General features: G+C 36.2%; 7 non-coding genes across 7 annotated transcripts; 4 read left to right on the top strand and 3 right to left on the bottom strand.

Moving 5' to 3' along the window:
* Window positions 1-5972: 5972 nt before the first annotated feature.
* TRNAS-GCU (transfer RNA serine (anticodon GCU)) lies at window positions 5973-6060 on the bottom strand. Its single transcript has one exon. It is a non-coding gene; the product is annotated as a tRNA-Ser (tRNA).
* Window positions 6061-9687: 3627 nt separating this feature from the next.
* TRNAS-UGA (transfer RNA serine (anticodon UGA)) lies at window positions 9688-9775 on the bottom strand. The gene has a single exon. It is a non-coding gene; the product is annotated as a tRNA-Ser (tRNA).
* Window positions 9776-10599: 824 nt separating this feature from the next.
* Window positions 10600-10670, top strand: TRNAG-GCC (transfer RNA glycine (anticodon GCC)). Its single transcript has one exon. It is a non-coding gene; the product is annotated as a tRNA-Gly (tRNA).
* Window positions 10671-13154: 2484 nt separating this feature from the next.
* Window positions 13155-13226, top strand: TRNAT-GGU (transfer RNA threonine (anticodon GGU)). The gene has a single exon. It is a non-coding gene; the product is annotated as a tRNA-Thr (tRNA).
* A 507-nt stretch (window positions 13227-13733) lies between these two features.
* TRNAY-GUA (transfer RNA tyrosine (anticodon GUA)) lies at window positions 13734-13815 on the top strand. The gene has a single exon. It is a non-coding gene; the product is annotated as a tRNA-Tyr (tRNA).
* Window positions 13816-14173: 358 nt separating this feature from the next.
* Window positions 14174-14247, top strand: TRNAD-GUC (transfer RNA aspartic acid (anticodon GUC)). The gene has a single exon. It is a non-coding gene; the product is annotated as a tRNA-Asp (tRNA).
* Window positions 14248-16846: 2599 nt separating this feature from the next.
* On the bottom strand, window positions 16847-16917 carry TRNAC-GCA (transfer RNA cysteine (anticodon GCA)). Its single transcript has one exon. It is a non-coding gene; the product is annotated as a tRNA-Cys (tRNA).
* Window positions 16918-26212: the final 9295 nt, after the last annotated feature.

The raw sequence follows: 26212 nt of genomic DNA, 5'->3' as shown, positions 1-26212 counted from the left end.
TATTATAATAAAAAGAACATTTCAGAATGAAAAATAGAAAAGTTTTTTCTTGATCATTTATCAACCCTTTCCTGTTTCTTAATTTCGTCTAATGATTAATTAAGAGGGTTGACCAGGTCATTGATACGTATAATATCCAAATACCAAATACGCTCAGTGTGTGATCCACAGAAAGAAAAAAGAGTTGTTTTGGTGAACATCAAAGAAAAAACTTGCTCTTCTTCCATAAAAAATTCTTCTAAAAATGCCGAACCCAATCGTTGCATAAAAGTTCGTACCGTGCTTTTATGTTTACGAGCTAAAGTTCTAGCACATGAAAGTCGAAGTATATACTTTAGTCGATACAAAGTCCGTTTTTTCGAAGATCCACTATGATAATGAAAAAGATTTCTACATATCCGACCAAATCGATCAAGAATATCCCAATCTGATAAATCTGTCCAAATGGGTTTACTAATAGGATGCCCCGATCCAGTACAAAATTGAGCTTTTGATAAGTATCCTATGAGGAGAGTAGCGGGGACTATGGTATCGAATTTTTTCATTCGAGTATCTATTAGAAATGAATTCTCCAGCATTTGATTCCTTACTAACAAAGAACTTTTTTGTACACTTGAAAGGTACCCCATAAAATCGAAGCAAGAGTTTGCTAATTGGTTTATATGGATTCTTCGCGGCTGAGTCCAAAAACAGAAATAATATTGCCAGAAATTGATAAGGTAGCATTTCCATTTCTTCTTCAAAAAAAAAGTGCCTTTTGATGCAAGAATTGCCTTTCCTTGATATCGAACATAATGCATAAGAGGATCCATAAAGAACCATAGGGTTTTCCGAGAAAAACCAGGGTACATTATCCCAAAATGTTCCATCTTCCTAGAAAAGTGGATTCGTTCCAGAAAAGTTCCAGAAGATGCTAATGGTAAGCAAGAAGATTGTTTACGAAGAAACAACAAAAAAAATTCATATTCTGATACATAAGAGTTATATAGGAATTGAAATAGTCTTTTATTTTCTTTTTGAAAAAAAAAAATGGATTTCATTGAAGTAATAAAACTATTCCAATTCGAATAATAGTTGAGAAAGAATCGCAATAAATGCAAAGATGGAACATCTTGGATACGGTATTGAAGGAGTTGAACCAGGATTTCCAAATGGATAGGATAGGGTATTTCTATATGTGATAGATAATCCAAATGCAAAAATTTGTCTTCTAAAAAGGGAAATATTGAATGAATAGAGCGTAAATTCTGAAACTTTGGTATTTCTTTTTCTTTCAGACAAAAAAATTCCCGTAGCGAGAATGGGATTTCCACAACGATCGCAAACCCTTCAGATAGAATCTGAGAATAAAACTCAGAATAAAAATAATTTTTGTAATCCAATAATCGATCTTGGTTAGGATGATTAACCGAGTTATCCAAAAAATTCTGCTGATACATTCGAATAATTAAACGTTTCACAAGTAGTGAACTAAATTTCTTGTTATTACAACTAACAACTATTTCCACAGGTTCAGAACCATTTAATCCATAATGGTGGGCAAATGCATAAATATATTCCTGAAAGAGAAGTGGGTAGACAAAGTATTGTTGACGAGATTTATGTTTTTCTGAATACCCTTCGAATTTTTCCATTTGTATTTCTACTTGAATCAGAGAGAAGAAGCATTTCTCGGTTTATCGAATGATGATACATAGTGCAATATGGTCAGAACAGGGTGTTGCATTTTTAATACAAACCCTGGAAAGAAAGGGAGTCTAATCCACAGATCTTTTTCTGCTCCTTTTCTACCCAATTAGTTTATGTTTGTTCTAATTAAAAAAAAAGAACAGAACAAGTTTTTTATTTTTGCAGGCCAATCGCTCTTTTGACTTTGGAATACAGCCTCTTTATCAATATACTGCTTCTTTTACACATTCAATCCATAACATCCCTTATTCAATCCATAATCAAGAATAATTAGGATTTCTAAAAAAAAAAAGAAAAAATAAAGGGTCCACTCATAGGAAAACCCAACCTTTCCCCGCATCCGGCACTAATCTATTTTTAACGTCTAATTAGAGCGGGGAATCATTCCAATTAGGAAGTTCAGCTCGTTGCTTTTTATTTTACCAGAATTGGAGCCAGGCTCTATCCATTTATTCATTAGACCCAGAAAATCGTAATTTTGGATTCCATTCAAAAAAGATTGATTTTATTACGACATGCTATTTTTTCCATTCATTACCTTTGAGGATCAGTCGTGGTCTTCTAGACTCTACCAAGAGTCTGGACGAATTTGTTGTTTCATCCAAATGTGTAAAAGATCATAGTCGCACTTAAAAGCCGAGTACTCTACCATTGAGTTAGCAACCCAGATAAAAAAAGGATCTTAGATACGATCGAAATCCAAAAATCAATGGAATTACACCGCGCGCTTCTGTCAAAACATTGAACTAGCAAGACATCAAAAGATTTTTTTTATCGACCATGAAAAACACTCAAATGCCAAAACGAACAGGTCCGGTGAAATTCCACTAAAGTAAAGTTAAAAAAAGAGCGACCCTAATCACGATGGCCAAATTCTCCTTATTTTTAGCGATTTTTATTAACAAAAAATATATATTATAAAAAATATATATTATATTGTATGAGAATACATGCAAGAGGAACACCCTTATCATTTGAGCGAAGTGTAGGCGGAAAAATTGAATATGGAGTGAGGATAAAGAGACCCATCTATCTACAAATTCTATTTGTTCAATAGACCTTTGTCAATGGAAATACAATGGTAAGAAAACAAATTAGATAGAAAAAGTAAATAAAATAGGGGCTTATGTTGGATTGGCACGATATAATATAAATCCAAATAGGATTAAAAAAGAGGTAAATTGTGTCTAAATAATTAGACAACTAGGAATACTAATAATCTTCTCCTATCCTATTTTTTGATTCATTTAGTTCTTCAATTAACTCAAAGTTCTTTCTTTTTCTTTAAAGAATTCTGCCTTCCTTAAAATATCATAAACAGTTCTTGTTGGTTGAGCACCCTTTTCAAGGAAATAGAGAATAGCTGGAACATTTAAACAAGTTTGATTCTTTATCGGATCATAAAAACCTACTTTTTGAAGATCTCTTCCTTCTCTTCGAGATCGAACATCAATTGCAACGATTCGATAGACAGCTTATTGGGATAGATGTAGATAAACAACGCCCCCCCCTAGAAACGTATATGAGGTTTTCTCCTCATACGGCTCGAGAAAATGATTCGAATTTCTGTCGATAATAATAGAAATTAGACTATGACGTGCATTAATTTCCTTACAGAAAAAACAAATTTCATTTATACTCATGACTCAAGTGGGCTAATTTTGCCTGACAAACTTCGAAGGCAAAATCCTTCCAAAATTTTTGAGTCGTCTTTAAACTCTTTTCTTTGTCTCATTTCGAACGAATTGACTTTTATTCCTTATTCTAATCCAACTCTGTTGTTGAGACAATTGAAAATTGTGTTTACTTGTTCTGGAATCCTTTATCTTTGATTTGTGAAATCCTTGGGTTTAGACATTACTTCGGGAATTCCTATTTTTTTCTTTCAAAAGAGTAGCAACATACCCTTTTTTCTTATTTCCTTCGATAAAGCATTTATCTCTTCTATAGAAATCTAATAAGAGGGATTGATTCTGATATACTTTTATTGGACTTTCTTCTTATTTTAACCTTTCGATTTATTTCTATATTAAGGATAGACTGACAAAGTTGGCCTAATTTATTAGTTTTCACTAACCCTAGATTCTTTCCCTTGATAAAAAAAATTCTGTCCTCTCGAGCTCCATCGTGTACTATGTTACTTAAACCCAGCGCAAATTTGGTTCGGAACGAATAGAACAGGCTATGTCGAGCCAAGAGCATTTTCATTACTATGGAAAATGATGGATAGCAAAATCCCACAATCGATCATGTCCTTCAAGTCGCACGTTGCTTTCTACCACATCGTTTTAAACGAAGTTTTACCATAACAAACATTCCTCTTTTCATTGCAAAGTGGTATAGAGAATTGATCCAATATGGATGGAATCATGAATAGTCATTGGTTTAGTTTTTTTATACTAATTAAAACTTGCTATCTATGGAGCAATATGGATAAAAGAAAGTAAGTATTTATCCGGGAAGCCTCCGCCAAGATCCAATTTATTTAAACCCATATTAAAATTCTATCATATGAAAGAAACATAGTTTGAAAAAGACGACTAAACAAGTTTGCTTAAAACTTATTTATTCTTAAATTTCCACCCTCAACGGATGGCTCGAGATGATCAATCTTGAAGTGAGAAAAGAAGGATTGACTCTTCCTCAATAAATAAACTATCAACCTCCAAAAAAGTTTAATTAATTTAATTACTAGAATTAGAATTCTAGTAGTAATATATTTTTTCAGTACCAAAAACAATTAACTATAATAACTAAATAAACTATTCCAATGAAAAGATTGAAAGTTTTTGGTAGTTATAGAATTCTCGTACTTCTTCAACTCGAATACCAAAAGGAAGAAAAAAATATGACTAAGTGATTTTATAGTAGAGGCATATCCTGAATGTGCTTGATAGATCCCATTTTTTCATGAAAATAAAGATAGTCAATTTGACTGGACTTAAGACTTTATTATGTTTTCTGAGAAAGAATAAGATATCATTATTCTCTTTAATAAACTTTTGTCTCGTACGGAATACTATATGATTTCACCGTTTGTTTCATCAGAAACAATCTGGGACGGAAGGATTCGAACCTCCGAGTAACGGGACCAAAACCCGCTGCCTTACCACTTGGCCACGCCCCATTTCGGGTTTTATGCGACACTAATAAACACTAGTATGTTTATTTGTTATTCGTCAATACCATTTCAATTACATAAAAAAGGAGGGATATTCTCTTGCTAGTATTCTACACATGCGGATAATATAGAATCAAAAAAATGCATTGATCATTACATGGAATTCTATTAAGATATTATATGAAAGTCGAATTTATTCCACTCTCATTTGAGAGTGCGAATACAAGGAGGTATTTTGTGTTTGGGAAAGTCCGAAGAAAAAAGATTTTGAATCTGCCTTTTCCTTCTTTCCCTTAAAAAAATAACTCAAGAAAAATCCAATTATTTACTCTACAAGAATGAAATGCTTGTTATGCCTAATATACTTAGTTTAACCTGTATCTGTTTTAATTCTGTTCTTTATCCTACTAGTTTTTTCTTTGCCAAATTACCCGAAGCTTATGCTATTTTCAATCCAATCGTGGATATTATGCCTGTTATACCTCTATTCTTTTTTCTATTAGCCTTTGTTTGGCAAGCTGCTGTAAGTTTTCGATGAAATCTTTAGTACTCTGTATGCCAAATTGAATGATGTGTTCATTCCAAAAAAATTTTAAAATGGGTAAAAGCCGAGAAGTTTTATATTTTTATATTATGAACCTTCGATTCTAAAATTTAAATTCTTCTACATTGAATGGGTAGCTACAGCAATAAATTTGGATCAGCCTTTCTACTCCCCTGCACCTAGGTTGAGCAGGTACCTAAAGGTACCTACACAATACCTAACCACCTAACCCTATTTTTGCTATTGATAAGAGTGCTTATTATAAAAGAATTCTTGCAATTTTTTTCAAGAATTCTTTTTTGCATTTTTAGGTATAAAAAAAAACCATCCTAGTGGATCCGTGTGGTAAGGAAAAACTGGTAATCTATTCCTTAAAAAAAAATCTTGGAGATTATGTAATGCTTACTCTCAAACTTTTTGTTTATACAGTAGTGATATTCTTTGTTTCACTCTTTATCTTTGGATTCTTATCTAATGACCCAGGACGGAATCCTGGACGCGAGGAGTAAAAATTCAGTTTTTTTTTTTCTTATTGGATTTGTTTCGTACATTTATCTATGAGAAAATCCGGGGGTCAGAATTCTTTCCAATTCGAAAGTCCCAAATGATCCAAGGGAGCGGAAAGAGAGGGATTCGAACCCTCGGTACAAAAAAATTGTACAACGGATTAGCAATCCGCCGCTTTAGTCCACTCAGCCATCTCTCCACGTTCCAAAGCGAAAGGTTTCCGTGATATGATATAGGCAAGAAATAAGAAATAACGGTTGCAAAAAACCCCTTTTTTTTCTTTCAAAAGTCTATAAAAATTATATTGCCAATTCCATTTTAATTATATTCTTTTTTCTTAATGTTAATAAAAAAAGAAGAAAATTCTTGTTTTTTCTTTCTAAAAATCGATATTGGCCGAGAGACAATCAAATAGATTTTCTCTTTAGCGGGCATTTCCATATAGGACTTGTTATAATTATAATAAAACAAGCAGGTTATATAAAAAAAACGCTTTTTTTGTCGATTATTTATCAAGAAAGCAAAAAGGGTTCTTATCAAATCCACCATAAAATTGGAAAGAAGCATAAAGTAAGTAGACCTGACTCCTTTAATGATGCCTCTATCCGCTATTCTGATATATAAATTCGATGTAGATGAAATTGTATAAGCGAATTTTTTTTATTTCCTTAGACTTAGACCGCGCAAGACAAGAATTTTTCGCTATTTACGATTTCATATTCTTGTTACTAGATGTTCTATAGGAATAAGAAGAAATCGCAACTCCTTTGCGCTACACATAAAATTGGATTTCGAAGGTCCATTTTTTTTTTTCAGAATCCTCTATTATTTTAGTTCTTCCACCCATGCAATAGAGAGGGAATGGGAAAAGAAGGGTTACTTTTATTTGCATTTTTCCCTTAAAAGATAGACTTTGAAATAGGAGTCTTGGAATAATGCTGAATTCAAAGGTTTATTTCTTTCTATAGTATAAGAAAAACAATTTATTTCTATTTCTATAGTATAAGAAAAACAAATAAATAGTATAAGAAAAACAAATCGAATCAAATTCATGGATTTACCACGACCTCGGTTGTGACTGTGACTCCATAGATAAAAATGGGAAATTTCTCTCTTCGAGACCATTGAAAAAGGGCATTGAACGAGAAAGAAATCGTCCACAGATAATAAAACTATCATATGCCTTGGAAAGTGATATGAGGTGCTCGGAAATGGTTGAAGTAATTGAATAGGAGGATCACTATGACTATAGCCCTTGGTAGAATTCCTAAAGAAGAAAATGATCTATTTGATACTATGGATGACTGGTTACGAAGGGACCGTTTCGTTTTTGTAGGATGGTCTGGCCTATTGCTCTTTCCTTGTGCTTATTTCGCTTTAGGGGGTTGGTTTACAGGGACAACTTTTGTAACTTCTTGGTATACCCATGGATTGGCTAGTTCCTATTTGGAAGGTTGTAATTTCTTAACCGCAGCAGTTTCTACCCCTGCCAATAGTTTAGCACACTCTTTGTTGCTACTATGGGGGCCCGAAGCACAAGGAGATTTTACTCGTTGGTGTCAATTAGGCGGTCTATGGACTTTTGTAGCTCTCCACGGGGCTTTTGCACTAATAGGTTTCATGTTACGCCAATTTGAACTTGCTCGGTCTGTTCAATTGCGGCCTTATAATGCAATCTCATTCTCTGGTCCAATTGCTGTTTTTGTTTCTGTATTCCTTATTTATCCACTGGGGCAATCTGGTTGGTTCTTTGCGCCGAGTTTTGGCGTAGCAGCGATATTTCGATTCATCCTTTTCTTCCAAGGATTTCATAATTGGACGTTGAACCCATTTCATATGATGGGAGTTGCCGGAGTATTAGGTGCGGCTCTGCTATGCGCTATTCATGGAGCGACCGTAGAAAACACTCTATTTGAGGACGGTGATGGTGCAAATACCTTCCGTGCTTTTAACCCAACTCAAGCTGAAGAAACTTATTCAATGGTCACTGCTAACCGCTTTTGGTCCCAAATCTTTGGTGTTGCTTTTTCCAATAAACGTTGGTTACATTTCTTTATGCTATTTGTACCCGTCACCGGTTTATGGATGAGTGCTATTGGCGTAGTTGGCTTGGCTCTGAACTTACGTGCCTATGACTTTGTTTCCCAGGAAATCCGTGCAGCGGAAGATCCTGAATTTGAGACTTTCTACACCAAAAATATTCTTTTAAACGAGGGTATTCGTGCGTGGATGGCAGCTCAGGATCAGCCTCATGAAAATCTTATATTCCCTGAGGAGGTTCTACCACGTGGAAACGCTCTTTAATGGAACTTTCGTTTTAGCTGGTCGTGACCAAGAAACCACCGGCTTTGCTTGGTGGGCTGGGAATGCCAGACTTATCAATTTGTCCGGTAAACTGCTTGGAGCTCATGTAGCTCATGCCGGATTAATCGTATTCTGGGCCGGAGCAATGAACCTATTTGAAGTGGCCCATTTCGTACCAGAAAAGCCCATGTATGAACAAGGGTTGATTTTACTTCCACACTTAGCTACTCTAGGTTGGGGAGTAGGGCCAGGGGGGGAAGTTCTAGATACTTTTCCGTACTTTGTATCTGGCGTACTTCACCTAATTTCCTCCGCAGTCTTAGGCTTCGGTGGCATTTATCACGCGCTTCTGGGACCCGAGACTCTTGAGGAATCTTTTCCATTCTTTGGTTATGTCTGGAAAGATAGAAATAAAATGACTACAATTTTGGGTATTCACTTAATTTTGTTAGGTCTAGGTGCTTTTCTTCTAGTACTCAAGGCTCTTTATTTTGGCGGTGTATATGATACCTGGGCCCCTGGGGGGGGAGATGTAAGAAAAATTACCAATTTGACCCTTAGTCCCAGTGTTATATTTGGTTATTTACTAAAATCTCCTTTTGGTGGAGAAGGGTGGATTGTTAGTGTAGATGATTTAGAAGATATAATTGGTGGGCATGTATGGTTGGGTTTTATTTGTGTATTTGGCGGAATTTGGCATATTTTAACCAAACCCTTCGCATGGGCTCGCCGTGCATTTGTATGGTCTGGAGAAGCTTACTTGTCTTATAGTTTAGCTGCTTTATCTGTCTTTGGTTTTATCGCTTGTTGTTTTGTATGGTTCAATAATACAGCTTATCCGAGTGAGTTTTATGGACCCACCGGGCCAGAAGCTTCTCAAGCTCAAGCATTTACTTTTCTAGTTAGAGACCAGCGTCTTGGAGCTAATGTGGGATCCGCTCAAGGACCCACAGGTTTAGGTAAATATCTAATGCGTTCCCCAACTGGGGAGGTTATCTTTGGAGGGGAAACTATGCGTTTTTGGGACCTTCGTGCTCCATGGTTAGAACCTCTAAGGGGCCCCAACGGTTTGGACTTGAGTAGGTTGAAAAAAGACATACAACCTTGGCAAGAACGACGCTCAGCAGAATATATGACCCACGCTCCTTTAGGCTCTTTAAATTCCGTGGGTGGCGTAGCTACCGAGATCAATGCAGTTAATTATGTCTCTCCTAGAAGTTGGTTATCAACTTCTCATTTTGTTCTAGGATTCTTCTTTTTTGTGGGCCATTTATGGCATGCAGGAAGAGCCCGAGCTGCTGCAGCAGGTTTTGAAAAGGGAATCGATCGTGATTTGGAACCTGTTCTTTACATGAACCCTCTTAACTAAGATTTTCTTATTTATACCTGTTCTACTTTTTTTCTGTTCTGGCTCGGTTATTCCATCTAGCCGAGCCATTCATTCCTTTTTATGAAAGAAAGATAAGGGACAGAAAAAAAAAATAAATAAAAATGAAAGAAACAAACGTATTCAATAAGCAAAAGGAGAGAGAGGGATTCGAACCCTCGATAGTTCCTAGAACTATACCGGTTTTCAAGACCGGAGCTATCAACCACTCAGCCATCTCTCCACAGCCTAATCCTTATTTTACTCCTACAAATAGAACATAGCCATATAAAAAATAAAAAGATTTATTAGCCTCTAGAAAGATATCAGATACAAGTTCCTTTTCGATATATCTCTGTATACTGTATACACGGATACAGGATCCGCTATACCCGCTTGTGAAATAAAGAGTAAATAATCTCTTCTCACCCCCATATCCAAATAAAAAAGCGGTTTAAGTAATAAATTTGAATTAAAGAGAAGAATCAATGGATTCATGATTAAACCCCTCCTACTTCTTGTATTTTTTTACAATTTTGGTTTAAGTGAGGGATCAAATATGTAGTCAACTTTATTTGATGGTAGCTTGGAGGATTAGAAATATGACTATTGCTTTCCAATTAGCTGTTTTTGCATTAATTGCGACTTCCTCAGTCTTAGTAATTAGTGTACCCCTTGTATTTGCTTCTCCTGATGGTTGGTCAAATAATAAAAATGTTGTATTTTCCGGTACATCATTATGGATTGGACTAGTCTTTCTCGTAGCTATTCTGAATTCTCTCATTTCTTAAATGAAATTTGGTTAATATTTATTAACCCCATAAAAAAGAAATAATAAAGGCCATTTCTTCTAAAAAATTAGAATAGTGAGACGTATTAAAACGCAATTTGCGTTCCGAATTGCTAGCTCTTCTCTTTCAGTATTATGAAATTCCATTCCCATTAGAATATTCATTGACAGATAATAAAAAAAGGAAAACTCTAATATAATAGAAAATGAAATGAAACGGTCGACCCAGACATAGAAGGTCGACCCAGGCGGATATACGCTATAAAATATATACCGTAGCGAGCGTAGTTCAATGGTAAAATATCTCCTTGCCAAGGAGAAGATACGGGTTCGATTCCCGCCGCTCGCCCGCTTAATTTATCAAAGTACTATGATAAAAAGTTTAGTCTAGTTAACTGTTTAACTACTTATATTAAATTAAGTATTAATTAGGTGTTAGTCTAGTGCCGTATCCCTTACTATCTTACCCTTCCTTTGCATCCCACTCAAAAAAAGAGGGCGCTCCAGAGGCAGAAATAGAACTCGCCAACAGAGCTCCAAAAATTGGGTATTAACTGAGACAAACAACGGGCAAACTTTTTTTAAAGGGAAGGGAGAGGTAGACTGTCCCTTTCGTTTCATTTTTATTTTCTGCAGGGTAGGGAGAGGCCTTGCGCCTTCTTTTTTTGAAGGCAAGTGACTTCGCAAACTGCTCAATTTTGCCCTCTAGGGCCGGGAACTAATGAATAAAAAAGGGTTGGATACGCCCCTCTACCATACATATCTAGAGAAATAGAATAGTCCTTTTATACAGACTGCTAAGTGCGGAGACGGGAATCGAACCCGTGACCTCAAGGTTATGAGCCTCGTGAGCTACCAAACTGCTCTACTCCGCTCTGGAGTACCAGAAACTGGTGGACAAAAAAGGCTTGAATACAAGCCTCTAACATGTCTAGACAAATAGAATACTCCTTTTATACAGAATGGAGCGGGTAGCGGGAATCGAACCCGCATCGTTAGCTTGGAAGGCTAGGGGTTATAGTCGACGTTGGTTGATTATTTTTAACGTCTCTAATTCAAAACCGAACATGAAATTTTGATTTCATTCGGCTCCTTTATGGATATTCTCACCACTTAACATCTATGTCAGCTTTTCTATTTGAATGGAACCAAAGCTCTCCGCTTTCTAGATGATCCTTATAGAGTAGGAGATAGAAATTCTATCTAAATTCATCTAATCTACTTACTTCGTTCCCTAATTTCATTCAAGAGATCCTGAGGAAAAGAATTGGGTTTCCACCGAGCTGAAACAATATGCGGATGGTTCTAGTAAACCAAAACTATCGTTTTTTAGCTATTTGGCTTCCTTATTCCTTATTTTAAGAAGATTTAGTTACGATTGGAAATCAACTTTTTTGTATCTTCATCCATAGATCCTTTACTCATATTTTCAAAATTGGAATACTTAATCCAATGCAAAATTATGCTTCGCGACTCTGTACTCATAATCCTATTTTTATTTTGGATGCAATTTAAATTAGTCTTTGGATACAAATCGCCAGAATGTATATTCTTCCTCAATATGCTATTGAGAGGAAAAGGATTTAATCCTTTATAAGAACTAAAGTTTTCATCGGAATATAAAAATAAAAAACTTAAGGATGCCTTAAGTATATCATTTCAAATTCAGTTATTAATAGAACGAATCACACTTTTACCACTAAACTATACCCGCTACATTGTAGATTATGGTATAAATGGTACCCTTTGTCAAGGATAGCCATTTGACAAGAAGGCTAATTCCCCCTTATTGAATCAGATGGAGAAGGTTCATGACACTGAGCCGTTGGTACTTCTACTTCGATCGCTCGCCTTTACTTTAGGATTTAGATAGCCCCTCTGGTCTGTAAAAAAAATCTTTTCTTACCATGCTAATAGCGCCTGAACCAAATGTATTTATTTTGATTAGGATCCTATTCTACGGTTACGACTACAATAATAATTATTTACTTTGCAAGGACGTAAGTGTGTCAGACTGCTAAATTGTTTTATTATTCCTACAATATAAACTAGGGGATATAGGGGGTAACACTGTCCCTATAAATTCCTTTTTTCCTTTTCTTTTTTGTCCAGAATTGAACAAAAAAGAAATTATGGAAGATGTTTTCTTCCCCCATTAAGTCCGAGCCATAGAGTAAGAGTGAGATGAGTTTTCCAAATTCATCATAGACTTTCCCTATGGCTTGATAGAAGTAAGCAGCAAAGAGTCGTAACTTAAAGAAAAAAACGGACAGGGCCGACAGATTTACCTGATGTAAAGAAGATCCTAAAAGTCTCTGATTAGTCGACTCTCTCCATTTAACACTTTCCTCTCTCTCCTTTTTTCCACTGACTCAATTCTAGTTTATTAGATTCTTGTTTAAAAGAATGCAAAAAGTTCAATAGAACTAAGAACACATAAAAAATAGCATAGAGGATCAAGGCCATTACCAAAAGTTCCTCCCAAGGATCCTATATCCTATTGGGTATCTGTTCCCCGCCTTTTCCCGCTAGGATCGGAAATCTTATATTTTCCATATCCATATACCGTTGAATCCTTGGGGTTCCAGAATCCGCCTATTTTACTAGTCTTCGGAAACGGAAAACCCTGAACCAAGAAGAGTTGGATATGTTATGTAGGGTATGTTTTTTTTTATTAATTTTATTTTGAGCTCTCAAGATATCGATATATACATATACAATCTCTACATAATGTCTCTCTCTCTATCTCTATATATTATATATATAATATGTACATTATGCAGTAGACCCATAATGGGAAATCCAAGTGGCTAATTTTTGAATTAAATAAAAAGCCCTTTTAACTCAGTGGTAGAGTAATGCCATGGTAAGGCATAAGTCATCGGTTCAAATCCGATAAAGGGCTTTTTAAATTAGTGGTAGAGTAATCTCGTGCTAAGACGTAAGTCGTTGGTTCGAATCTGATAGAGTACTTTTCTACTAAATTGATTCACTTTTTTTCTTTGTTTTTGAAACTTTCTCTATATTTTTAGAGAATTTTATGACTTAGTGCGGGATGGATGCATTTTTGGTATGAACACTAAATGAAGCACGGAGAATTAATCTATAACGATCAACTAAAAAAAATCCTAGATGAAAACATAACAGAAAAGTTGGAAAAACTCTTTGCTTTGGATCTATTTATACTTTTCGAGTATATTGACAATTCCAAAAAACTGCTCATACTATGATTATAGTATAATCACGAGCGGTTGTATATGGCCCTATCGTCTAGTGATGCCCCTATCGTCTAGTGGTTCAGGACATCTCTCTTTCAAGGAGGCAGCGGGGATTCGACTTCCCCTGGGGGTAGGGAGTATTATGAAAGGAGGTTAATCATAGATTAGCAAAAACCCTAGAATAAATTCTTCCTGGGTCGATGCCCGAGTGGTTAATGGGGACGGACTGTAAATTCGTTGACAATGTCTACGCTGGTTCAAATCCAGCTCGGCCCAAACCAAAAATCTAGGGCTTCGTGAGTATGAACTAAATCCTTTTGTTTTTCTTCCATAAAATAAAATGTCTGATCTATAGAAATAAAAGATAAAGAAAAAAGGGAAATTTTTTTTTCTAATCCATATCTCTCTCATTCCTTTCTTACAAACAAAAGAGTTTTTCTTATTGAAGGCTGGATTATTATCCATTTTTAGTGATAAAAAATCACGACATACTAGTTATGTCACTCTCACTATACCCACGTATAATATAATATGTGGGTATGTAGTATATGATTCGTCTATTTCTTAGAGTACGAAAGACGAATCGAATCTTCTTATGGTTCTATTTAAGAATGGGTATGCCATACACCCCGCGGGGATTGTAGTTCAATTGGTCAGAGCACCGCCCTGTCAAGGCGGAAGCTGCGGGTTCGAGCCCCGTCAGTCCCGAACTAGGGTTCAATGAATGGAGAAATTGATATTTCCTTTTTCCATGAAAAAAAGGGGCAGGGAGCAAGATCAAATACCCACAGGGCACCCTTACTTCACTTTTTTATTTTGCATCTCTCATTAAAGAGGGAGGGAGGGCATATAGGAATTTTTTTTTCACTACTCCCAATCGATAAAGAAAGACACACATACGATATGTGGATTAGTAGAATTTAGGATATTATATTACTCTATCTTTCTTTATGATGATACCATCCTCATCTTAATTTCCTATTCCACTCTTATGGAATAGAGTACCGGTATTTTACCGGAATCCATACATAAATCGTATTCCCTTTTTATTTCAGACCTCTTTTCCCCATCTCACTTCTACTGCTTATTTGGATGTCTATGTGACCCATAGAAAGTGAAAGTTGGTCATATAATACATACATAATTGTATGTATAACTATAAGAAAAAGGAAGGGAAATTGTATAAGATTAAGAAAGTATAAGATTAAGAAAGCTCGTGGGTTAGAGATATAGAAAAGAAAAAGTAGAAAAGGATTAAAAAAGAGGGAATTCCTAATCCAATCAAAAAACCCATTTTGGTCTTAGTGTGGATAGAGGATCTTCCTATGTTATACTATATAACTCTCATCCGTGAAATATAACTCTCATCCATGAATTGATTTGATAGATCCGATATTCATAATATTGAATTGATTCAGTATTATCAGAATGCAAGCCCTACCCTTGAATTTACAAGATACCCCTTTTTCCTCTCCATGGGATTACATCCCGAGTTATTGTGAAAATAAAAAATAAAGAGGTTATGGAAGTCAATATTCTCGCATTTATTGCTACTGCACTGTTCATTCTAGTTCCTACTTCTTTTTTACTTATTATTTATGTAAAAACAGTCAGCCAAAATAATTAATTGGAATTCCAATTAATCATTGAAGAAATTAAAAAGGGATTAAATAAAAAAAATCCAAGTCTTAAATGAAAGGATCTGGTTGGAATCTTAAAGTGTGGTAGAAAGAACTACATATAGTTTTTTCTACGACACTTTAGATTCTTTCTATTATATTATCTTTGAATCTACATAGAATAGATTAGTAGATTGAAATAGTTAAGTAGTCTAATTCAATTTCTTTTTTCATTGCATCCACTTAATTTCAATCAGGTCAAAATAAAAAAATCTAAGACAATTCTTGACCAAAGAATCCATGGAAGGAAAGAAAAATAATATGAAGAATAGACTATAGTAAAAAGTAAAAGGAAATGGAAAATGTGTGATATGCCGTGAATAGTTCCGTGGAAGAAAGTCTAATTTTCTTATGTATAGAACTTTTTTTAACCATTCGTCATTTCTAGTAGAAATTCTGAATTGGTATAATGGCTCTTTCTTACATTACAACTTACAATACAAGAGTTTCTTACAGGAGTGAAACAAAACTAAAGAAAAAGATTAAAGAATAACGTTTGACAAAATGATTAATGCAAAATGATCCATTAAAGAAAAGAATTGATACAACAATTTGATTACTTAATCAATTAGTAGTATCCCTAGAGTCCACTCCTTCCCCATACTACTAGTGAAAGAGAAAATGTAAAGACTACCATTAAAGCAGCCCAAGCGAGACTTACTATATCCATCTAAATTATGTCTCCTATTTCTATGAAGGGATTATTCTACTATTGATCAATAATCATAGTGGAATCAAGGGTACAGAGTCAAAAAGGGATTCCGCCCTAAGGCCATGGATCAATCAGTTCAAGGAATTTACTCCTAACAAATTCTTATAGGAATTCTGGTAGAATTAGAGAGCATTAAAAATACGAGATACTATAGCCCTTTTTTCCTTAAAAAAGAAAGAGTACGGGAATGATGTCCTGAATAGAAGAAGCGGGAATAGGAAGATTTTTTATTCCTTTTGTTACTCTTTTTTTTTTTTTTAAGCAAAGGACGCCCGAATATACCATAAAATTATCGATAGATAAATATTTATTGGATACCTACCTTACCTAATGTTTATTTTTGACCTAAACCCTGCAGCCTTGCTTTGTATCATTCTATGAAAGAATGAAGAGATTTTATCCATAATACAACTCCTAAATTGATTTTTGATCGACCTATTTAATCTGATTCTCGTTAGAATTAAGTAGTCCTTACTTTAGTGTATGTAGGTAACATAAGATGTACGATAAAAAAATGTATAATAATTAGTAAGTCTTGATATTCTTTCGTGGAGTCCCTTCTTGAATCTTAGATTGAAAAAAAAAAAGAATGCCCCTTAGGGACCTTTCTTTGGATACCAAGATTTCTGACATCTTATCCTCGTATTTTAAAATTATCAAATCGAATCTCAATTAAGAACCAATTCAAATTCATATAATAAAAGAATAAGGAAACACTACCTCACCCCTATTGATAACCATTTTGGCCACTACCGTCAAAACAAACCCTAACCCTAGTTTGAGGATAGAACTATGGTATGGTTTCTCTAAACCCAGTATCGGCAGGCCCAGTTACTCTCTTGCCCGAACTTATGCGAAGTAAAAATTTATCGAATTCGATCAGCACTATAAAAAAAACCTAAGTATTTTATTGATCAGGCGGCACCCAGATTTGAACTGGGGATAAAGGATTTGCAGTCCCCTGCCTTACCGCTTGGCCATGCCGCCAAAAAATCCGATCAAAAATCTAGAAAACAGCAAGTATTCATCCACGTTTTCTTACGAAAAGCCCCTTTTATTTTGAATATAATTCTACTTACTTTTTTCCAATCTTTTTCAAAAAATCTATTCCTGCTTTTTTTGATCCAGTTTCTATTATTCTCCTCGATAGATTCTATCTTAAAACATACATTGTTAACACAATAAAACTTCCCATTTCTTTCTATTGAGATGAAAAAGAAGAAAAAGTGGATTTCTATTCACAGGCTGCAAAATTCAGAATAAATTGGAACCGTTAACTAGAATTCTCTTTTTTTTATTGCAGTAGTGAACTACTCTTAAATCGGTATTATCTCCCCCCCCTTCAATGGCATAATAAAATATTATGGCTTTATGCTTAATCCGTGTATAGGTAAACTTTAGGTCCGAACAGCATTATTATCCAAAGATCCCCTTTATGTACATATCTCTATGGGGAATCATGCTTTAATTTTTCAAAGTATTAAATTAAATATCTTGAATAAAAAAAGGAAATTTGCTCTGATATAGAGTATAACCTGACTATCTTGGCGTACCCAAGTGAAATTACGATAAAAGAAAAGCATGGATATGGGGAGAGGTGGATAACTAGATTGGCATGTACTTAAAAAAGGGACTTACTTTATTTTAGAATTCCACAATGAAATACTGAATTTTCTAGCAATTATACTACTCCGATCCGAAATAAAAAAGAACCCTCAAATTATTTTGAGAAATTAAAGTAAGCACGCTATTCTAAATCGAAGTAAAGTCAAACTTTCTAGTATATTATATTACGGCTTTATTACATTCATAGAAAGGAGATAAAATGAGAAATCTTTGCCATCCAATCTGATTAGAATATCATAACATAAAGTATAAGTGGCAGAATTTTTTTTGTAGGAATGTTTTATCAATTCATTTTCATTTCATTTGTACCCCTGGCAAACTCGAACTTTCGTCCAAATGGTCTCTATTCATATGTATGAAATACATATATGAAATACGTATGTGGAGTTCCCTAGAATTTCATGTGATTCAGTAAACAGAATATAGATTCCATGATTGCTAGATCGATCCATAGGGATTGATGAAGAGTGAGCTGATAATGGAATTTTTCTTTGATAAACAGGAAACTTAAGATTAAGATGCTCCGGAATGGAAACGAGGGAATGTCCACAATACCCGGATTTAGTCAGATCCAATTCGAGGGATTTTGTAGGTTCATTAATCAAGCCTTGGCAGAAGAACTTGACAAGTTTCCAACAATTAAAGATCCAGATCACGAAATTGCATTTCAATTATTTGCGAAAGGATATCAACTGCTAGAACCCTCGATAAAAGAAAGAGATGCTGTGTATGAATCACTCACCTATTCTTCCGAATTATATGTATCTGCGAGATTAATTTTTGGTTTCGATGTGCAAAAGCAAACCATTTCTATCGGAAACATTCCTATAATGAATTCCTTAGGAACCTTTATTATAAATGGAATATACCGAATTGTGATCAATCAAATATTGCTAAGTCCTGGTATTTACTACCGCTCGGAATTAGATCATAAGGGAATTTCTATCTACACTGGCACTATAATATCAGATTGGGGGGGGAGATCGGAATTAGCAATTGATAAAAAAGAAAGGATATGGGCTCGCGTGAGTAGAAAACAAAAGATATCTATTCTAGTTCTATCATCAGCTATGGGTTCGAATCTAAGAGAAATTCTGGATAATGTTTCCTACCCTGAAATTTTCTTGTCTTTCCCGAATGCTAAAGAGAAGAAGAGGATTGAGTCAAAAGAAAAAGCTATTTTGGAGTTTTATCAACAATTTGCTTGTGTAGGTGGGGACCTGGTATTTTCGGAGTCCTTATGCGAGGAATTACAAAAGAAATTTTTTCAACAAAAATGTGAATTAGGAAGGATTGGTCGACGAAATATGAATCGGAGACTTAATCTTGATATTCCTCAGAACAATACATTCTTGTTACCACGAGATGTATTGGCCGCTACGGATCATTTGATTGGAATGAAATTTGGAACGGGTATACTTGACGATGACGATATGAATCACTTGAAAAATAAACGTATTCGTTCGGTTGCGGATCTGTTACAAGATCAATTCGGATTGGCTCTTGGTCGTTTACAACATGCAGTTCAAAAAACTATTCGTAGAGTATTCATACGTCAATCGAAACCGACTCCCCAAACTTTGGTAACTCCAACTTCAACTTCAATTTTATTAATAACTACTTATGAGACCTTTTTTGGCACATACCCGTTATCTCAAGTTTTTGATCAAACGAATCCATTGACACAAACTGTTCATGGGCGAAAAGTGAGTTGTTTAGGTCCTGGAGGGTTGACGGGGAGAACCGCAAGTTTTCGGAGCCGAGATATTCATCCGAGTCACTATGGGCGTATTTGTCCAATTGACACGTCTGAAGGAATCAATGTTGGACTTACTGGATCCTTAACAATTCATGCGAGAATTGATCACTTGTGGGGATCCATAGAGAGTCCGTTTTATGAAATATCTGCTGAGAAAGCAAAAGAAAAAAAAGAGAGACAGGTGGTTTATCTATCACCAAATAGAGATGAATATTATATGATAGCAGCAGGAAATTCTTTGTCCTTGAATCAAGGTATTCAGGAAGAACAGGTTGTTCCGGCTAGATACCGTCAAGAATTCTTGACTATTGCATGGGAACAGATTCATGTTAGAAGTATTTTTCCTTTCCAATATTTTTCTATTGGGGGTTCTCTCATTCCTTTTATTGAGCACAATGATGCGAATCGGGCTTTAATGAGTTCTAATATGCAGCGCCAAGCAGTTCCGCTTTCTCGGTCCGAGAAATGCATTGTTGGAACTGGATTGGAACGCCAAACAGCTCTAGATTCGAGGGTTTCCATTATAGCCGAACGCGAGGGAAAGATCATTTCTACTGATAGTCATAAGATACTTTTATCAAGTAGTGGGAAGACTATAAGTATTCCTTTAGTTAACCACCGTCGCTCTAACAAAAATACTTGTATGCACCAAAAACCCCGGGTTCCACGGGGTAAATCCATTAAAAAAGGACAAATTTTAGCAGAAGGAGCTGCTACAATTGGGGGCGAACTTGCTTTAGGAAAAAACGTATTAGTAGCTTATATGCCATGGGAAGGTTACAATTTTGAAGACGCAGTACTAATTAGCGAACGTTTGGTATATGAAGATATTTATACCTCTTTTCACATCCGGAAATATGAAATTCAGACGGATACGACAAGCCAGGGCTCCGCTGAAAAAATCACTAAAGAAATACCACATCTAGAAGAACATTTACTCCGCAATTTGGACAGAAATGGAGTTGTTAGGTTGGGATCCTGGGTAGAAACTGGTGATATTTTAGTAGGTAAATTAACGCCTCAGATAGCGAGCGAATCATCTTATATCGCGGAAGCTGGATTATTACGGGCCATATTTGGCCTTGAGGTTTCCACTTCAAAAGAAACTTCTCTGAAATTACCTATAGGTGGAAGAGAGGCGCGTTATCGATGTGAAATGGATCCAAAGGGACCCGCTCGACATAATGGTTCGTGTATATATTTTACAGAAACGTGAAATCAAAGTTGGGGATAAAGTAGCCGGAAGACATGGGAATAAAGGGATCATTTCCAAAATTTTGCCTAGGCAAGATATGCCCTATTTGCAAGATGGAACACCCGTTGATATGGTCTTCAATCCCTTAGGAGTACCCTCCCGAATGAATGTGGGACAAATATTTGAAAGCTCGCTCGGATTAGCGGGGGATCTGCTAAAGAAACATTATAGAATAGCACCCTTTGATGAGAGATATGAGCAAGAGGCTTCAAGAAAACTTGTGTTTTCAGAATTATATGAAGCCAGTAAAGAAACAAAAAATCCATGGGTATTTGAACCCGAGTACCCGGGAAAAAGCAGAATATTTGATGGAAGAACAGGCGACCCCTTTGAGCAACCTGTTCTAATAGGGAAGTCCTATATCTTAAAATTAATTCATCAAGTTGATGAGAAAATTCATGGGCGTTCTACTGGGCCCTACTCACTTGTTACACAACAACCGGTTAGAGGAAGAGCCAAGCAAGGGGGACAACGAGTAGGAGAAATGGAAGTTTGGGCTTTAGAAGGATTTGGTGTTGCTCATATTTTACAAGAGATACTTACTTATAAATCTGACCATCTTATAGCTCGCCAAGAAATACTTAATGCTACGATCTGGGGAAAAAGAATACCTAATCATGAGGATCCTCCAGAATCTTTTCGAGTGCTCGTTCGAGAACTACGATCTTTGGCTCTAGAACTGAATCATTTCCTTGTATCTGAAAAGAACTTCCAGGTTAATAGGGAGGAAGTTTGATCGGAATAAATATAAATTCTTTTCTTATTTCTATTTTATGATTGACCAATATAAACATCAACAACTTCAAATTGGACTCGTTTCCCCTCAACAAATAAAGGCTTGGGCTAACAAAAACCTACCTAATGGAGAAGTCGTTGGCGAAGTCACAAGGCCCTCTACTTTTCATTATAAAACCGATAAACCAGAAAAAGATGGATTGTTTTGCGAAAGAATCTTTGGACCCATAAAAAGCGGGATTTGCGCTTGTGGCAATTCTCGAGCGAGCGGAGCTGAAAACGAAGACGAAAGATTTTGCCAAAAATGCGGGGTCGAATTTGTGGATTCTCGGATACGAAGATATCAAATGGGATACATCAAACTCGCATGTCCCGTGACTCATGTGTGGTATTTGAAAGGTCTTCCTAGTTATATCGCGAATCTTTTAGATAAACCTCTTAAGAAGTTGGAGGGCCTAGTATACGGCGATTTCTCTTTTGCTAGGCCCAGCACTAAAAAACCCACTTTTTTACGATTACGAGGTTTATTCGAAGAGGAAATTGCATCCTGTAACCACAGCATTTCTCCCTTTTTTTCTACCCCAGGCTTTGCAACATTTCGAAATCGGGAAATTGCGACAGGAGCAGGTGCTATTAGAGAACAATTAGCAGATTTGGATTTGCGAATTATTATAGAGAATTCTTTGGTCGAATGGAAGGAATTAGAAGACGAGGGGTATAGTGGAGATGAGTGGGAAGATAGAAAAAGACGAATAAGAAAAGTTTTTTTGATTAGACGCATGCAATTGGCGAAACATTTTATTCAAACAAATGTAGAACCAGAATGGATGGTTTTGTGCTTATTACCGGTTCTTCCTCCCGAATTGAGACCTATTGTTTATAGGTCTGGAGATAAAGTAGTGACTTCAGACATTAATGAACTTTATAAGAGAGTTATCCGTCGGAACAACAATCTTGCCTATCTATTAAAAAGAAGTGAATTAGCGCCAGCAGATTTAGTAATGTGCCAGGAAAAATTGGTACAAGAAGCCGTGGATACACTTCTTGATAGTGGGTCCCGCGGGCAACCGACGAGGGATGGTCACAATAAAGTATACAAATCACTTTCAGATGTAATTGAAGGTAAAGAGGGAAGGTTTCGCGAGACTCTGCTTGGGAAACGGGTCGATTACTCGGGGCGTTCTGTCATTGTTGTGGGTCCTTCGCTTTCATTACATCAATGTGGATTACCTCTAGAGATAGCAATAAAGCTTTTTCAGCTATTTGTAATTCGCGATTTAATCACGAAACGCGCCACTTCTAATGTAAGGATTGCTAAAAGGAAAATTTGGGAAAAAGAACCCATTGTATGGGAAATACTTCAAGAAGTTATGCGGGGACATCCTGTACTGTTAAATAGAGCACCTACCCTGCATAGATTAGGCATACAGGCCTTTCAACCCACTTTAGTAGAGGGGCGTACTATTTCTTTACACCCATTAGTGTGTAAGGGTTTCAATGCGGACTTTGATGGAGATCAAATGGCTGTTCATCTACCTTTATCCTTGGAAGCTCAGGCAGAAGCCCGTTTACTTATGTTTTCTCATATGAATCTCTTATCTCCCGCTATTGGGGATCCTATTTGCGTACCAACCCAAGACATGCTTATCGGGCTTTATGTATTAACGATTGGAAAGCGTCGAGGTATTTGTGCAAATAGATATAATAGTTGCAGAAACTACCCAAATCTAAAAGTAAATTACAATAATAATAATAATTTTAAATATAGGAAAGATAAAGAACCCCATTTTTCTAGTTCTTATGATGCACTGGGAGCTTATAGACAAAAACTAATCAGTTTAGATAGTCCCTTGTGGCTACGATGGAACCTGGATCAACGCGTCATTGGGTCAAGAGAAGTTCCGATTGAAGTTCAATATGAATCTTTGGGGACTTATCATGAGATTTATGCCCACTATCTAATAATGGGAAATAGAAAAAAAGAAATTCGTTCGATATACATTCGAACCACTCTTGGTCATATTTCTTTTTATAGAGAAATAGAGGAAGCCATACAAGGATTTAGTCAGGCCTATTCATACACTACCTAAACAAGAAAGTTAGATTCGGCGATGCCCCTCCCCTTTCGGGGGGCATTCCGATTTCCCTAGTATCATCATTATTTGCCACGCGAATCCAGATTGAGATTGAGGCAATTAAGTTAATTAAATTTTCGAATCACTGACTCAGGCCCATTGTCGAATCCTACTCAGCAATTGTCGAATCCTACTCAGCCGAAAAGGGGGTACTTATGTATGGCGGAACGGGCCAATCTGGTCTTTCATAATAAAGAGATAGACGGAACTGGTATGAAACGACTTATTAGCAGATTAATAGATCATTTTGGAATGGGATATACATCCCATATACTGGATCAACTAAAGACTCTGGGCTTCCATCAAGCCACTACTACATCGATTTCGTTAGGAATCGAGGATCTTTTAACAATACCCTCTAAGGGATGGTTAGTCCAAGACGCGGAACAACAGAGTTTTCTTTTGGAGAAACACTATTATTATGGGGCTGTACACGCGGTAGAAAAATTACGCCAATCTGTTGAGATATGGTATGCGACAAGTGAATATTTGAAACAAGAAATGAATTCAAATTTTCGGATAACGGATCCTTCTAATCCAGTCTATCTAATGTCTTTTTCAGGAGCCAGAGGAAATGCATCTCAAGTACACCAATTAGTAGGTATGAGAGGATTAATGTCGGACCCTCAAGGACAAATGATTGATTTACCTATTCAAAGCAATTTACGCGAGGGACTTTCTTTGACAGAATATATAATTTCCTGCTATGGAGCCCGCAAAGGGGTTGTAGATACTGCTGTGCGAACAGCAGATGCTGGATATCTTACACGTAGACTTGTTGAAGTAGTTCAACATATTATTGTGCGTAGAAGAGATTGTGGTACTATCCGAGGTATTTCTGTAAGTCCTCAAAATGGGATGACGGAAAAACTTTTTGTCCAAACACTAATTGGTCGTGTATTAGCAGACGATATATATATCGGTTCACGATGCATTGCCGCGCGAAATCAAGATATTGGAATTGGATTAGTCAATCGATTCATAACTGCCTTTCGAGCACAACCATTTCGAGCACAACCAATATATATTAGAACCCCCTTTACTTGCCGAAGCACTTCTTGGATCTGTCAATTATGCTATGGCCGGAGTCCTACTCATAGTGATCTGGTCGAATTGGGAGAAGCCGTAGGTATTATTGCAGGTCAATCAATTGGGGAGCCAGGGACTCAACTAACATTAAGAACTTTTCATACTGGCGGAGTATTCACAGGGGGTACTGCCGACCTTGTACGATCCCCTTCGAATGGAAAAATAAAATTCAATGAGAATTTGGTTCACCCCACACGTACCCGTCATGGGCAGCCTGCTTTTCTATGTTATATAGACTTGCATGTAACTATTCAGAGTCAAGATATTCTATATAGTGTGAATATTCCCTCAAAAAGCTTGATTCTAGTGCAAAATGATCAATATGTAAAATCCGAACAAGTAATTGCGGAGATTCGTGCCGGAACGTCCACTTTACATTTTAAAGAAAGGGTACAAAAGCATATTTATTCTGAATCAGACGGCGAAATGCACTGGAGTACTGATGTTTACCATGCGCCCGAATATCAATATGGTAATCTTCGCCGATTACCAAAAACAAGCCATTTATGGATATTGTCAGTAAGTATGTGCAGATCCAGTATAGCGTCTTTTTCACTCCACAAGGATCAAGATCAAATGAATACTTATGGTAAAAAAGATAGGGAAATTCTTGATTATTCAACGTCGGATCGAATCATGTCCAATGGCCATTGGAATTTTATCTATCCTTCTATTTTTCAAGATAATTCAGATTTGTTGGCGAAAAAGCGAAGAAATAGGTTCGTCATTCCATTACAATATCATCAAGAACAAGAGAAAGAACTAATATCCTGTTTTGGGATTTCGATTGAAATCCCCCTTATGGGTGTTTTACGTAGAAATACTATTTTTGCTTATTTTGACGATCCCCGATACAGAAAAGATAAAAAGGGTTCAGGAATTGTTAAATTTAGATATAGGACCCTAGAAGAAGAATATAGGACTCGAGCGGAAGACTCAGAAGAGGAATATGAGACCCTAGAAGACGAATACAGGACCCGAGAGGACGAATATGAATATGAAACCCTAGAAGAATCTAAATATGGAATCCTAGAAGACGAATACGAATATGAAACCCTAGAAGACGAATATGGGAGCCCAGAAAACGAATATGGGAACCCAGAGAACGAATATAGGACTTTAGAGAAAGACTCAGAAGAGGAATATGGGAGCCCAGAGAGCAAATATAGGACCCAAGAGGACGAATATGGAACTCTAGAGGAAGACTCAGAAGACGAATATGGCAGCCCCGGGGAAAGCGCAGAGGAAAAATATGGTACTTTAGAGGAAGACTCAGAAGAAGATTCAGAGGACGAATACGAGAGCCCAGAGGAAGATTCCATCTTAAAAAAAGAGGGTTTGATTGAGCATCGAGGAACAAAAGAATTTAGTCTAAAATACCAAAAAGAAGTAGATCGGTTTTTTTTCATTCTTCAAGAACTTCATATCTTGCCGAGATCTTCATCCCTAAAGATACTTGACAATAGTATTATTGGAGTGAATACACAACTCACAAAAAATACAAGAAGTCGACTAGGCGGACTGGTCCGAGTGAAGAGAAAAAAAAGCCATACGGAACTCAAAATATTTTCCGGAGATATTCATTTTCCTGAAGAGGCGGATAAGATATTAGGTGGCTGTTTGATACCGCCAGAAAGACAAAAAAAAGATTCTAAGGAATCAAAAAAAAGGAAAAATTGGGTC

The sequence above is a fragment of the Triticum urartu genome, unplaced genomic scaffold (genome assembly GCF_056163025.1).
Source record: "Triticum urartu cultivar PI428250 unplaced genomic scaffold, HENAU_Tu73 scaffold2, whole genome shotgun sequence".
Taxonomy (NCBI): Eukaryota; Viridiplantae; Streptophyta; class Magnoliopsida; order Poales; family Poaceae; genus Triticum; species Triticum urartu.
The sequence above is the reverse complement of the archived record's forward strand: the minus strand, read 5'-3'. Positions and strand labels throughout refer to the sequence as shown.